Genomic DNA, 17,376 nt, shown 5'->3' with positions numbered 1-17,376 from the left:
AAATGCTGTAAGAGCAGATAAATAAAGGATACAAATGCTGTAAGAGCAGATAAAAAAGGGATACAAATGCTGTAAGAGCAGATAAATAAGGGATACAAATGTTGTAAGAGCAGATAAATAAGGGATACAAATGTTGTAAGAGCAGATAAATACGGGATACAAATGTAAGAGCAGACAAATAAGGGATACAAATGCTGTAAGAGCAGATAAATAAGGGATACAAATGTTGTAAGAGCAGATAAATAAGGGATACAAATGCTGCAAGAGCAGATAAATAAGGGATACAAATGCTGTAAGAGCAGATAAATAAGGGATACAAATGCTGTAAGAGCAGATAAATAAGGGATACAAATGTTATAAGAGCAGATAAATAAGGGATACAAATGTAAGAGCAGATAAATAAGGGATACAAATGTTATAAGAGCAGATAAATAAGGGATACAAATGTAAGAGCAGATAAATAAGGGATACAAATGCTGTAAGAGCAGATAAATAAGGGATACAAATGCTGTAAGAGCAGATAAATAAGGGATACAAATGTAAGAGCAGATAAATAAGGGATACAAATGTAAGAGCAGATAAATAAGGGATACAAATGTAAGAGCAGATAAATAAGGGATACAAATGTAAGAGCAGATAAATAAGGGATACAAATGTTGTAAGAGCAGATAAAAAAGGGATACAAATGTAAGAGCAGATAAATAAGGGATACAAATGCTGTAAGAGCAGATAAATAAGGGATACAAATGCTGTAAGAGCAGATAAATAAGGAATACAAATGCTGTAAGAGCAGATAAATAAGGGATACAAATGCTGTAAGAGCAGATAAATAAGGGATACAAATGCTGTAAGAGCAGATAAATAAGGGATACAAATGCTGTAAGAGCAGATAAATAAGGAATACAAATGTAAGAACAGATAAATAAGGGATACAAATGTTGTAAGAGCAGATAAAAAAGGGATACAAATGTAAGAGCAGATAAATAAGGGATACAAATGCTGTAAGAGCAGATAAATAAGGGATACAAATGCTGTAAGAGCAGATAAATAAGGGATACAAATGCTGTTAGAGCAGATAAATAAGGGATACAAATGCTGTAAGAGCAGATAAATAAGGGATACAAATGCTGTAAGAGCAGATAAATAAGGGATACAAATGCTGTAAGAGCAGATAAATAAGGAATACAAATGTAAGAACAGATAAATAAGGGATACAAATGCTGTAAGAGCAGATAAATAAGGGATACAAATGCTGTAAGAGCAGATAAATAAGGGATACAAATGCTGAAAGAGCAGATAAATAAGGGATACAAATGTAAGAGCAGATAAATAAGGGATACAAATGTTGTAACAGCAGATAAATAAGGGATACACATGTAAGAGCAGATAAATAAGGGATACAAATGCTGTAAGAGCAGATAAATAAGGGATACAAATGCTGTAAGAGCAGATAAATAAGGGATACAAATGTAAGAGCAGATAAATAAGGGATACAAATGCTGTAAGAGCAGATAAATAAGGGATACAAATGCTGTAAGAGCAGATAAATAAGGGATACAAATGCTGTAAGAGCAGATAAATAAGGGATACAAATGCTGTAAGAGCAGATAAATAAGGGATACAAATGTTGTAAGAGCAGATAAATAAGGGATACAAATGCTGTAAGAGCAGATAAATAAGGGATACAAATGTAAGAGCAGATAAATAAGGGATACAAATGTAAGAGCAGATAAATAAGGGATACAAATGCTGTAAGAGCAGATAAATAAGGGATACAAATGCTGTAAGAGCAGATAAATAAGGGATACAAATGCTGTAAGAGCAGATAAATAAGGGATACAAATGCTGTAAGAGCAGATAAATAAGGAATACAAATGTAAGAGCAGATAAATAAGGGATACAACTGTAAGAGCAGATAAATAAGGGATACAAATGTAAGAGCAGATAAATAAGGGATACAAATGCTGTAAGAGCAGATAAATAAGGGATACACATGCTGTAAGAGCAGATAAATAAGGAATACAAATGTAAGAGCAGATAAATAAGGGATACAAATGCTGTAAGAGCAGATAAATAAGGGATACAAATGCTGTAAGAGCAGATAAATAAGGGATACACATGCTGTAAGAGCAGATAAATAAGGGATACAAATGCTGTAAGAGCAGATAAATAAGGGATACAAATGCTGTAAGAGCAGATAAATAAGGGATACAAATGCTGTAAGAGCAGATAAATAAGGGATACAAATAATGTAAGAGCAGATAAATAAGGGATACAAATAATGTAAGAGCAGATAAATAAGGGATACAAATGCTGTAAGAGCAGATAAATAAGGGATACAAATGCTGTAAGAGCAGATAAATAAGGGATAGAAATGCTATAAGAGCAGATAAATAAGGGATACAAATGCTGTAAGAGCAGATAAATAAGGGATACAAATGCTATAAGAGCAGATAAATAAGGGATACAAATGTAAGAGCAGATAAATAAGGGATACAAATGTAAGAGCAGATAAATAAGGGATACAAATGCTGTAAGAACAGATAAATAAGGGATACAAATGTAAGAGCAGATAAATAAGGGATACAAATGCTGTAAGAGCAGATAAATAAGGGATACAAATGCTGTAAGAGCAGATAAATAAGGGATACAAATGTTGTAAGAGCAGATAAATAAGGGATAAAAATGCTGTAAGAGCAGATAAATAAGGGATACACATGCTGTAAGAGCAGAAAAATAAGGGATACAAATGCTGTAAGAGCAGATAAATAAGGGATACAAATGCTGTAAGAGCAGATAAATAAGGGATACAAATGCTGTAAGAGCAGATAAATAAGGGATACAAATGCTGTAAGAGCAGATAAATAAGGGATACAAATGTTGTAAGGGCAGATAAATAAGGGATACAAATGCTGTAAGAGCAGATAAATAAGGGATACAAATGCTGTAAGAGCAGATAAATAAGGGATACAAATGTAAGAGCAGATAAATAAGGGATACAAATGCTGTAAGAGCAGATAAATAAGGGATACAAATGTAAGAGCAGATAAATAAGGGATACAAATGCTGTAAGAGCAGATAAATAAGGGATACAAATGTAATAGCAGATAAATAAGGGATACAAATGCTGTAAGAGCAGATAAATAAGGGATACAAATGCTGTAAGAGCAGATAAATAAGGGATACAAATGTAAGAGCAGATAAATAAGGGATACAAATGCTGTAAGAGCAGATAAATAAGGGATACAAATGCTGTAAGAGCAGATAAATAAGGGATACAAATGTTGTAAGAGCAGATAAATAAGGGATACAAATGCTGTAAGAGCAGATAAATAAGGGATACAAATGTTGTAAGAGCAGATAAATAAGGGATACAAATGCTGTAAGAGCAGATAAATAAGGGATACAAATGCTGTAAGAGCAGATAAATAAGGGATACAAATGTAAGAGCAGATAAATAAGGGATACAAATGTAAGAGCAGATAAATAAGGGATACAAATGTAAGAGCAGATAAATAAGGGATACAAATGTAAGAGCAGATAAATAAGGGATACAAATGTAAGAGCAGATAAATAAGGGATACAAATGTAAGAGCAGATAAATAAGGGATACAAATATTGTAAGAGCAGATAAATAAGGGATACAAATGCTGTAAGAGCAGATAAACAAGGGATACAAATGTAAGAGCAGATAAATAAGGGATACAAATGTAAGAGCAGATAAATAAGGGATACAAATGCTGTAAGAGCAGATAAATAAGGGATACAAATGCTGTAAGAGCAGATAAATAAGGGATACACATGCTGTAAGAGCAGATAAATAAGGGATACAAATGTTGTAAGAGCAGATAAATAAGGGATACAAATGCTGTAAGAGCAGATAAATAAGGGATACACATGCTGTAAGAGCAGAAAAATAAGGGATACAAATGCTGTAAGAGCAGATAAATAAGGGATACAAATGCTGTAAGAGCAGATAAATAAGGGATACAAATGTTGTAAGGGCAGATAAATAAGGGATACAAATGCTGTAAGAGCAGATAAATAAGGGATACAAATGCTGTAAGAGCAGATAAATAAGGGATACAAATGTAAGAGCAGATAAATAAGGGATACAAATGCTGTAAGAGCAGATAAATAAGGGATACAAATGTAAGAGCAGATAAATAAGGGATACAAATGTAATAGCAGATAAATAAGGGATACAAATGCTGTAAGAGCAGATAAATAAGGGATACAAATGCTGTAAGAGCAGATAAATAAGGGATACAAATGTAAGAGCAGATAAATAAGGGATACAAATGCTGTAAGAGCAGATAAATAAGGGATACAAATGCTGTAAGAGCAGATAAATAAGGGATACAAATGTTGTAAGAGCAGATAAATAAGGGATACAAATGCTGTAAGAGCAGATAAATAAGGGATACAAATGTTGTAAGAGCAGATAAATAAGGGATACAAATGCTGTAAGAGCAGATAAATAAGGGATACAAATGCTGTAAGAGCAGATAAATAAGGGATACAAATGTAAGAGCAGATAAATAAGGGATACAAATGTAAGAGCAGATAAATAAGGGATACAAATGTAAGAGCAGATAAATAAGGGATACAAATGTAAGAGCAGATAAATAAGGGATACAAATGTAAGAGCAGATAAATAAGGGATACAAATGTAAGAGCAGATAAATAAGGGATACAAATGTTGTAACAGCAGATAAATAAGGGATACAAATGCTGTAAGAGCAGATAAACAAGGGATACAAATGTAAGAGCAGATAAATAAGGGATACAAATGTAAGAGCAGATAAATAAGGGATACAAATGCTGTAAGAGCAGATAAATAAGGGATACAAATGCTGTAAGAGCAGATAAATAAGGGATACACATGCTGTAAGAGCAGATAAATAAGGGATACAAATGCTGTAAGAGCAGATAAATAAGGGATACAAATGCTGTAAGAGCAGATAAATAAGGGATACAAATGCTGTAAGAGCAGATAAATAAGGGATACAAATGCTGTAAGAGCAGATAAATAAGGGATACAAATGTTATAAGAGCAGATAAATAAGGGATACAAATGCTGTAAGAGCAGATAAATAAGGGATACAAATGCTGTAAGAGCAGATAAATAAGGGATACAAATGTAAGAGCAGATAAATAAGGGATACAAATGTTATAAGAGCAGATAAATAAGGGATACAAATGCTGTAAGAGCAGATAAATAAGGAATACAAATGCTGTAAGAGCAGATAAATAAGGGATACAAATGTTATAAGAGCAGATAAATAAGGGATACAAATGCTGTAAGAGCAGATAAATAAGGGATACAAATGCTGTAAGAGCAGATAAATAAGGGATACAAATGTTATAAGAGCAGATAAATAAGGGATACAAATGTTGTAAGAGCAGATAAATAAGGGATACAAATGTTATAAGAGCAGATAAATAAGGGATACAAATGTTGTAAGAGCAGATAAATAAGGGATACAAATGCTGTAAGAGCAGATAAATAAGGGATACAAATGCTGTAAGAGCAGATAAATAAGGGATACAAATGCTGTAAGAGCAGATAAATAAGGGATACAAATGTAAGAGCAGATAAATAAGGGATACACATGCTGTAAGAGCAGATAAATAAGGGATACAAATGCTATAAGAGCAGATAAATAAGGGATACAAATGTAAGAGCAGATAAATAAGGGATACAAATGCTGTAAGAGCAGATAAATAAGGGATACCAATGTAAGAGCAGATAAATAAGGGATTCAAATGCTGTAAGAGCAGATAAATAAGGGATACAAATGTTGTAAGAGCAGATAAATAAGGAACCTGCGAGACTGTAAACAAGTTTGGGCAAATAAAGGTGATCCCTGTACTATCTAGGCATATATGAGCTTTTGGGCCTGTTTGGGATATGCTTTGCCAAGTGCATAAATTACTTAAAGGGAAAAATTACAGTAAAGTCAAAACTTATATTTCATGGTTCAGATAGAGCATGCAATGTAAAACATCTTTCTAATATACTTCAATTATCTAATTTGCTTTGTTCTCTTGGTATACTTTGTTGAAAAGCAATGTACAACAGGGAGTTAGCTGCCGGTTGGTTTCTCCATATATATTTCTATTCTCATTGGCTCACCAATTGTGCTCAGCTAGCTCCCAGTAGTACATCTCTGCTCCTTCAACAAAGGATACCAAACAATAAAGTAAATTAGATAATAGAGCATACAATGTTAAACAACTTTCCATTTTACGTCTATTTGAATCACAACAGAAAAAAAGAGATTGTTATGTCCCTTTAAGTTGTACAGTGCTATTAGGAGAATCATATTTTAGCTAGGGCTAATTAGAATAGGGAAGTAATATGTTTTGTTTTTAAACAACAGTACAGTCAGAGTACCGCTATGAATAGTAGAAAGTGAACTGCAGTTGGAGAGTATTATACAGTTTTAAGATTGGGAAATCTTAGCACATATATAGCCAGGGGAGGATTAAAAAGAAAAGCAGTGAGATTAGAGCTGTCAGGCAGGGACAAGAAGTATACATATGGAATTCAATACCTTGCCGAAAATGTTAAAGGGACAGTGTACTATAAAATTGGGGTCTCCTTAACTTGTTTCCAATTACTTTTTATAGCAGCTGCAGAGTTTAAAATGTATGGGAAATTGTTTCTTTAGGTATATTTTTGTATATGAAATAACTGTTAATTGTAACAAATGATGCATTAATGTGCATGAGTATTATAAATTAAAAGTGAAAGTGTTCTTGAGTGCAATCAAATTTAACGTGTCAGATTAGCACGACTGAATAACTTCCATAAAGGGTTATGCTAAACAACATAAATACATTCAAATATACAGTTAAACTCATATAAAGACTATCTGATGAAAAAAATATTCATAAAAAGTATTTATAAGAGTTCAAAGTTATATGGTTTATGGCTATTTTATGATATATATTTAAAAATAAAAATAAATTATTATTGTTACTGTAAACTATACATATATATTATATGTATATTTTGAGAATATTTTAGTACATCTATAATAATTATTTACATTAATTATTAATATTTTTCTGAATTTTATATTTAATAAATACATAACGCACCTTAATATAACTCATGTCTGGTTAGCGCACATGAAGAATTAGCGTACACATTAGTCCAATAGGAATACACTAATTCTCCATGTGCGCTATCCTGAGATGAGTTATATTAAGGTGCGTTATATATTTATTAAATAGAAAATATTGAAAAATATTAATAATTAATGTAATTAATTATTATAGATGTACTAAAATAGTCTAAAAAATACATAGACTTTATATCCTATAATATAAAAGGCCAAGTGTATTTGTCCGAAGCTGTCATTCGCTGTAGAGACACCATGAGGACAAACACACCTGGCCTTACCTGACATGCTGTTTGCGGCAAAAGTGGGCATGGCCGGAGGGAACGGCCGGAGGGTAACCAGAAAGAGTCGCAGAATATGTACACCATCACATAACGCTCAACTCAAGGCCTGATAGTTTCACATACTTTATTACTTTTGTCAAACAGAATCGTTCAACTTAAGGCCTGATAGTTTCACATACTTTATTACTTTTGTCAAACAGAATCGTTCAACTCAAGGCCTGATAGTTTCACATACTTTATTACTTTTGTCAAACAGAATCGTTCAACTCAAGGCCTGATAGTTTCACATACTTTATTACTTTTGTCAAACAGAATCGTTCAACTCAAGGCCTGATAGTTTCACATACTTTATTACTTTTGTCAAACAGAATCGTTCAACTCAAGGCCTGATAGTTTTACATACTTTATTACTTTTGTCAAACAGAATCGTTCAACTCAAGGCCTGATAGTTTCACATACTTTATTACTTTTGTCAAACAGAATCGTTCAACTCAAGGCCTGATAGTTTCACATACTTTATTACTTTTGTCAAACAGAATCGTTCAACTCAAGGCCTGATAGTTTCATATACTTTATTACTTTTGTCAAACAGAATCGTTCAACTCAAGGCCTGATAGTTTCACATACTTTATTACTTTTGTCAAACAGAATCGTTCAACTCAAGGCCTGATAGTTTCACATACTTTATTACTTTTGTCAAACAGAATCGTTCAACTCAAGGCCTGATAGTTTCACATACTTTATTACTTTTGTCAAGCAGAATCGTTCAACTCAAGGCCTGATAGTTTCACATACTTTATTACTTTTGTCAAGCAGAATCGTTCAACTCAAGGCCTGATAGTTTCACATACTTTATTACATTTGTCAAACAGAATCGTTCAACTCAAGGCCTGATAGTTTCACATACTTTATTACTTTTGTCAAGCAGAATCGTTCAACTCAAGGCCTGATAGTTTCACATACTTTATTACTTTTGTCAAACAGAATCGTTCAACTCAAGGCCTGATAGTTTCACATACTTTATTACTTTTGTCAAGCAGAATCGTTCAACTCAAGGCCTGATAGTTTCACATACTTTATTACATTTGTCAAACAGAATCGTTCAACTCAAGGCCTGATAGTTTCACATACTTTATTACTTTTGTCAAGCAGAATCGTTCAACTCAAGGCCTGATAGTTTCACATACTTTATTACTTTTGTCAAGCAGAATCGTTCAACTCAAGGCCTGATAGTTTCACATACTTTATTACTTTTGTCAAACAGAATCGTTCAACTCAAGGCCTGATAGTTTCACATACTTTATTACATTTGTCAAACAGAATCGTTCAACTCAAGGCCTGATAGTTTCACATACTTTATTACTTTTGTCAAGCAGAATCGTTCAACTCAAGGCCTGATAGTTTCACATACTTTATTACTTTTGTCAAGCAGAATCGTTCAACTCAAGGCCTGATAGTTTCACATACTTTATTACTTTTGTCAAGCAGAATCGTTCAACTCAAGGCCTGATAGTTTCACATACTTTATTACATTTGTCAAACAGAATCGTTCAACTCAAGGCCTGATAGTTTCACATACTTTATTACTTTTGTCAAGCAGAATCGTTCAACTCAAGGCCTGATAGTTTCACATACTTTATTACATTTGTCAAACAGAATCGTTCAACTCAAGGCCTGATAGTTTCACATACTTTATTACTTTTGTCAATCAGAATCGTTCAACTCAAGGCCTGATAGTTTCACATACTTTATTACATTTGTCAAACAGAATCGTTCAACTCAAGGCCTGATAGTTTCACATACTTTATTACTTTTGTCAAGCAGAATCGTTCAACTCAAGGCCTGATAGTTTCACATACTTTATTACTTTTGTCAAACAGAATCGTTCAACTCAAGCAGGCCCATTTATCAAGCTCCGTACGGAGCTTGAAGGGCCGTGTTTCTGGCGAGTCTTCAGACTCGCCAGAAACACAAGTTATGAAGCAGCGGTCTAAAGACCGCTGCTCCATAACCCTGTCCGCCTGCTCTGAACAGGCGGACAGGAATCGCCGGACATCAACCCGATCGAATACGATCGGGTTGATTGACAGCTCCCTGCTGGCGGCCGATTGGCCTGATAGTTTCACATACTTTATTACTTTTGTCAAACAGAATCGTTCAACTCAAGGCCTGATAGTTTCACATACTTTATTACTTTTGTCAAACAGAATCGTTCAACTCAAGGCCTGATATTTTCACATACTTTATTACTTTTGTCAAACAGAATCGTTCAACTCAAGGCCTGATAGTTTCACATACTTTATTACTTTTGTCAAACAGAATCGTTCAACTCAAGGCCTGATAGTTTCACATACTTTATTACTTTTGTCAAACAGAATCGTTCAACTCAAGGCCTGATAGTTTCACATACTTTATTACTTTTGTCAAACAGAATCGTTCAACTCAAGGCCTGATAGTTTCATATACTTTATTACTTTTGTCAAACAGAATCGTTCAACTCAAGGCCTGATAGTTTCACATACTTTATTACTTTTGTCAAACAGAATCGTTTTTAATAAAGTTATTATTGGTGGCTTATGACATTTGTACTAATGACTTATCTAGTAGTGGCTTGCACACAGAGAGCGCATAATACAACTATATATGATTGTGCATTTTGGCTACTTAGTTGTATAGGCTAATGGTAACATTTGGTGGCTTATGACATTTGTACTAATGACTTATTTAGCAGTGGCTTGCACACAGAGAGCGCATAATACAACTATATATGTCCTAAAGTAATCCGTCTACCATAGGAATCTGTATACTACGTCACTTCCGGTGACGTATAATCAGCTGGTGGAGGTTTGTGTCGCTCACTGCGCATGCACTAGAGGCCCAAACTCCTTACAACAGCTGATGACAATACGAGGAATTATGTGGCACGCGCACGTTACTGGTTACAAAATCACAATGAACAAGCGGTCTGTCATTGGATTTTGTAACCAGAAAGGGTCGCTAAATACGGTCAACTTTTACTAGTTCAAGGCCTGAACTTTCACATTCTTTATTGCTTTTGTCAAATAGAATCCTTTTGTAATAAAATTGTTATTTCTGGCTTATGACATTTGTACTAATGACTTATCTAGCACTGGCTTGCACACAGAGAGCTCATAATACGACTATATATGATTGTGCATTTTGGCTATTAGGCTAATACAACTATATATAATTGTGCATTTTGTCTATTAGGTTCGATCAACCAATCAGATTTTTCCTACCTTAATTCCGATTGGCTGATAGAATCCTATCAGCCAATCGGAATTCGAGGGACGCCATCTTTGATGACGTCATTTAAAGGAACCTTCATTTGTCGTTAGTCCGTCGGCCGAGGAGGATGTTCCGCGTCGGAGGTCTTGAAGAGGTCTTGAAGATGGAGCCGCGGATGGATGAAGACTTCTGCTGGATGGAGGACCACTTCTGCCCCGCTTGGATGAAGACTTCTGCCCGGCTGGAGGACCACTTGTGCCCACATCGGATGAAGAGTTCGGCCCGGTTGGGTGAAGACGGCTCAAGGTAGGGTGATCTTCAATGGGGTAGTGTTAGGTTTATTTAAGGGGGGATCGGGTGGGTTTTAGAGTAGGGGTGTGTGGGTGGTGGGTTGTAATGTTGGGGGGTCTTGTATTTTATTTTACAGGTTAAAGAGCTGATTACTTTGGGGCAATGCCCCACAAAAAGCCCTTTTAAGGGCTGGTAAAAGAGCTGATTACTTTTGTAATTTAGTATAGGGTGGGGATATTTTATTATTTTGGGAGGCTTTTTTATTTTATTAGGGGGCTTAGATTAGGTGTAATTAGATTAAAATTCTTGTAATATTTTTTTATTTTTTGTAATTTAGTGTTTTTTTGTATTATAGTTTAGTTTATTTAATTGTATTTTAGTTTAGATAATTGTAGTTAATTTATTAAATTAATTTATTGATAGTGCAGTGTTAGGTGTATTTGTAACTTAGGTTAGGATTTATTTTACAGGTAATTTTATAATTATTTTAACTAGGTAGCTATTAAATAGTTATTAACTATTTAATAGCTATTGTACCTAGTTGAAATAAATACAAAGTTGCCTGTAAAAAATATACAAATCCTAAAATAGCTACAATGTAACTATTAGTTATATTGTAGCTATCTTATGGTTTATTTTATAGGTAAGCATTTATTTTTAAATATGAATAATTTATTTAATTATAGAAAATTTATTTCGTTTAATTTAAGGGTTAGGGTTAGGGTTAGACTTAGGTTTAGGGGTTAATAACTTTATTATAGTATCGGCGATGTTGGGGGCGGCAGATTAGGGGTTAATAATTGTATGTTGGTGGCAGCGACATTGGGCGGGCAGATTAAGGATTAATAAAATTTATTATAGTGTTTGCGAGGCGGGAGTGCAGCGGTTTAGGGGTTAATACATTTATTATAGTGGCGGCGATGTCCGGTCGGCAGATTAGGGGTTAATAAGTATAGGTAGGTGGCGGCGACGTTGGGGGGGCAGATTAGGGGTTAATAAATTTAATATAGGTGTCGGCGATGTTAGGGACAGCAGATTAGGGGTTCATAGCTATAATGTAGGTGGCGGCGGTGTCCGGTCGGCAGATTAGGGGTTAAATCATTTTATTATAGTGTTTGCAATGTGGGGGGGGCTCGCTTTAGGGGTTCATAGGTAGTTTATGGGTGTTAGTGTGGCGTCAATGTTAGGGAGGGCAGATTAGGGGTTAATAAAATTTATTATAGTGTTTGCGAGGCGGGAGTGCAGCGGTTTAGGGGTTAATACATTTATTATAGTGGCGGCAATGTCCGGTCGTCAGATTAGGGGTTGATAAGTGTAGGTAGGTGGCGACGACATTGGGGGTGACAGATTAGGGGTTAATAATTATAATATAGGTGTCAGAGATGTTAGGGACAGCAAATTAGGGGGCCTAGTTATCAAGCCGTCTACTTTTCTGGCTTCGCCGGCCCAATACGTCCGCCTAAGCTCGCCTACCTTCGCCGCCGCGGACCTTGAATACGTTCGCCTAAGTTATCAAATAAAGCTGTCAAAAAGCCGCGGGGCGATGAGCAGCGGACTGTGACAGTTCTCACTCATCCGATCTCGCTGCTCTTCGGCTTTTTCCCAGCTTTATTGCTAGCCTGTCACTAAGCACTCACACTAAACTACACTGTTCTACCCCCTATACCGGCGCCCCCGGAGCCCCCCGCAACTAAATAAAGTTACTAACCCCTAAACCGCCGCTCCTAGACCCCGCTGCAAGTCTTTTAAATGTATTAGCCCCTAAACCGCCGCTCCTAGACCCCGCCGCAAGTCTTATAAATGTATTAACCCCTAAACCGCCGCTCCCGGACACCGCTGCCACCTACAGTATACCTAGTAACCCCTATCCTGCCCCCCCTACACCGTCGCCACCTATAATAAATTTATTAACCCCTATCCTGCCCCCCACTACGCCGCCGCCACTGTAATAAAATTATTAACCCCTAAACCTAAGTCTAACCCTAACGCCCCCCTAACTTAAATATTAATTAAATAAATCTAAATAAATTAACTCTTATTAACTAAATGAATCCTATTTAAAACTAAATACTTACCTTTAAAATAAACCCTAATATAGCTACAATATAAATTATAATTATATTGTAGCTATCTTAGGATTTATTTTTATTTTATAGGTAACTTTCAATTTATTTTAACTAGGTACAATAGTTATTACATAGTTATTAACTATTTAATAGCTTACCTAGCTAAAATAAAGAGAAATTAACCTGTAAAATAAAAACTAACCTAAGTTACAATTACACCTAACACTACACTACACTTTAATAAATTATTCCTATTTAAAAATAAATACTTACCTGTAAAATAAACCCTAAGATAGCTACAATGTAATTAATAATTATATTATAGCTATCTTAGGATTTATATTTATTTTACAGGTAACTTTGTATTTATTTTAGCTAGTTAGAATAGTTATTAAATAGTTATTAACTATTTAATAACTACCTAGCTAAAAGAAATACAAAATTACCTGTAAAATAAATCCTAACCTAAGTTACAATTAAACCTAATACTACACTATCATTAAATTAACTAAATAAACTACATACAAATAACTACAATTAAATACAATTACATAAACTAACTAAAGTACAAAAAATAAAAAAAGCTAAGTTACAAAAAATAAAAGAATAAGTTACAAACATGTTAAAAATATTACAACAATTTTAAGCTACTTACACCTAATCTAAGCCCCCTAATAAAATAACAAACCCCCCCAAAATAAAAAAAAACCCTACCCTATTCTAAATTAAATAAATTTCAAAGCTCTTTTACCTTACCAGCCCTTAAAAGGGCCATTTGTGGGGGCATGCCCCAAAAAGTTTAGCTCTTTTGCCTGTAAAAGAAAAATACAAACCCCCCCAACATTAAAACCCACCACCCACATACCCCTAATCTAACCCAAACCCCCCTTACAAAAACCTAACACTAATCCCCTGAAGATCATCCTACCTTGAGTCGTCTTCACTCAGCCGAGCCACCGATGGAACTGAAGAGGACATCCGGAGCGGAAGAAGTTAATCCTCCAAGCGGCGCAGAAGAAATCTTCCATCCGATGAAGTCATCATCCAGGCGGCGCTGAAGAAGTCTTCGATCCGGCTGATGTCATCTTCAAAGAGGCGCTGAAGAGGTCTTCTATCCGGGCGAAGTCATCTTCCAAGCCGGGTCTTGAATCTTCCTTCCGCCGACGCGGAACCACCTTCTTCACCGACGGACTACGACGAATGACGGCTCCTTTAAGGGACGTCATCCAAGATGGCGTCCCCTCAATTCCGATTGGCTGATAGAATCCTATCAGCCAATCGGAATTAAGGTAGGAAAATCTGATTGGCTGATGGAATCAGCCAATCAGATTCAAGTTCAATCCGATTGGCTGATCCAATCAGCCAATCAGATTGAGCTCGCATTCTATTGGCTGATCGGAACAGCCAATAGAATGCGAGCTCAATTTGATTGGCTGATTCCATCAGCCAATCAGATTTTTCCTACCTTAATTCCGATTGGCTGATAGAATCCTATCAGCCAATCGGAATTGAGGGGACGCCATCTTGGATGACGTCCCTTAAAGGAGCCGTCATTCGTCGTAGTCCGTCGGTGAAGAAGGTGGTTCCGCGTCGGCGGAAGGAAGATTCAAGACCCGGCTTGGAAGATGACTTCGCCCGGATAGAAGACCTCTTCAGCGCCTCTTTGAAGATGACATTAGCCGGATCGAAGACTTCTTCAGCGCCGCCTGGATGATGACTTCATCGGATGGAAGATTTCTTCTGCGCCGCTTGGAGGATTAACTTCTTCCGCTCCGGATGTCCTTTTCAGTTCCATCAGTGGCTCGGCTGAGTGAAGACGACTCAAGGTAGGATGATCTTCAGGGGATTAGTGTTAGGTTTTTGTAAGGGGGGTTTGGGTTAGATTAGGGGTATGTGGGTGGTGGGTTTTAATGTTGGGGGGGGGTTGTATTTTTCTTTTACAGGCAAAAGAGCTGAACTTTTTGGGGCATGCCCCCACAAATGGCCCTTTTAAGGGCTGGTAAGGTAAAAGAGCTTTGAAATTTATTTAATTTAGAATAGGGTAGGGATTTTTTTTATTTTGGGGGGGTTTGTTATTTTATTAGGGGGCTTAGATTAGGTGTAAGTAGCTTAACCCCTTAAGGACCAGCGACGTACCCAGTATGTCGCTGGCCTTTTTTTGGGACTTGATTGTTTTATAGCGCGGTCTTGCCACCAGCGTTGAGACTGCTCTATTCCACAAAGCCTGCTGGAGGGAGGGCATTAATAGCGTGTTCTTGCTAGACTTGTGCTATTATGTCCTGAAAAAACCCTTAACGACCAGTGACATACAGGGTACATTGTGGTCATTAAGGGGTTAAAATTGTTGTAATATTTTTAACATGTTTGTAACTTATTTTTTTATTTTTTGTAACTTAGCTTTTTTTATTTTTTGTACTTTAGTTAGTTTATGTAATTGTATTTAATTGTAGTTATTTGTATGTAGTTTATTTAGTTAATTTAATGATAGTGTAGTATTAGGTTTAATTGTAACTTAGGTTAGGATTTATTTTACAGGTAATTTTGTATTTCTTTTAGCTAGGTAGTTATTAAATAGTTAATAACTATTTAATAACTATTCTAACTAGCTAAAATAAATACAAAGTTACCTGTAAAATAAATATAAATCCTAAGATAGCTATAATATAATTATTAATTACATTGTAGCTATCTTAGGGTTTATTTTACAGGTAAGTATTTATTTTTAAATAGGAATAATTTATTAAAGTATAGTGTAGTGTTAGGTGTAATTGTAACTTAGGTTTGGATTTATTTCACAGGTACATTTCTCTTTATTTTAGCTAGGTAAGCTATTAAATAGCTAATAACTATTTAATAGTTATTGTACATGGTTAAAATAAATTGAAAGTTACCTGTAAAATAAATATAAATCCTAAGATAGCTAGAATATAATTATTATTTATATTGTAGCTATATTAGGGTTTATTTTAAAGGTAAGTATTTAGTTTTAAATAGGATGCATTTAGTTAATAAGAGTTAATTTATTTAGATTTATTTAATTAATATTTAAGTTAGGGGGGCGTTAGGGTTAGGGTTAGACTTAGGTTTAGGGGTTAATAATTTTATTACAGTGGCGGCGGTGTAGTGGGGGGCAGGATAGGGGTTAATAAATTTGTTATAGGTGGCGACGGTGTAGGGGGGGCAGGATAGGGGTTAATACATTTAATATAGGTTGCGGCGGGTTCAGGGAGCGGCGGTTTAGGGGTTAATACATTTATTATAGTTGCGGTGGGCTCCGGGAGCGGCGGTTTAGGGGTTAATATGTATAGAGTAGCTTGCGGTGGGCTCCGGGAGTGGCGGTTTAGGGGGTAATACATTTATTTAGTTGCGGCGGTGTAGGGGGTCAGATTAGTGGTGTTTAGACTCGGGGTACATGTTAGGGTGTTAGGTGCAGACATCTCCCATAGGAATCAATGGGATGTCTGTCAGCAGCGAACTTGTACTTTCGCTATGGTCAGACTCCCATTGATTCCTATGGGATCCGCCGCCTCCAGGCTGGCGCTTTGAAAACCAGGTACGCTGGGCCGTAAAAGTGCCGAGCGTACCTGCTAGTTTTTTGATAACTAGCAAAAGTAGTCAGATTGTGCCGCACTTGTGTGCGGAACATCTGGAGTGACGTAAGAATCGATCTGTGTCGGACTGAGTCCGGCGGATCGAAGTTTACGTCACAAAATTCTACTTTTGCCGGTCTCGAGCCTTTGATAACTAAGGCGAATCAGCCGCGCCACAAATACGCTGCGGAATTCCAGCGTATTTGAGGTTGACGGCTTGATAACTAGGCCCCTAGGGGTTCATAGCTATAACGTAGGTGGCGGCGGTGTCCGGAGCGGCAGATTAGGGGTTAATAAGTGTAAGGTTAGGGGTGTTTAGATTAGGGGTTCACAAGCACGTTTTTCCAGCTTACCGCTACCGTAAACAACGCTGGTATTGCGGGTTGAAGTGGAGCTAGATTTGGCTCAACAATCACTTTTCTGAGGCTAACGCAGCCATTCAGAAAACTCGTAATACCAGCGTTGGAGCGCTGGAAAAAAAAGGCTTGTTAGCCCCGCAGGTCTTTACCGACAAAACTCGTAATCTAGGCGACTGTGTTCAGGCACAGGCGGTTATTTAAGATCTAGCACAAAACAATGCTAAATGCAAGACAATAGATAATAAACAGTCACAGTCATGTGATCAGGGGGCTGGAAAAAGGTTCTTAGATACAAAGTAATTACAGAGGTAAAAAGTACATTAATATAACTGTGTTGGTTATGCAAAACTGGGGAATGGGTAATAAAGGGATTATCTATCTTTTAAAACAATAACAATTCTATG

The sequence above is a fragment of the Bombina bombina genome, chromosome 2, assembly GCF_027579735.1.
Source record: "Bombina bombina isolate aBomBom1 chromosome 2, aBomBom1.pri, whole genome shotgun sequence".
In the NCBI taxonomy this organism is placed as follows: domain Eukaryota; kingdom Metazoa; phylum Chordata; class Amphibia; order Anura; family Bombinatoridae; genus Bombina; species Bombina bombina.
Note: the sequence above shows the minus strand (reverse complement) of the source record.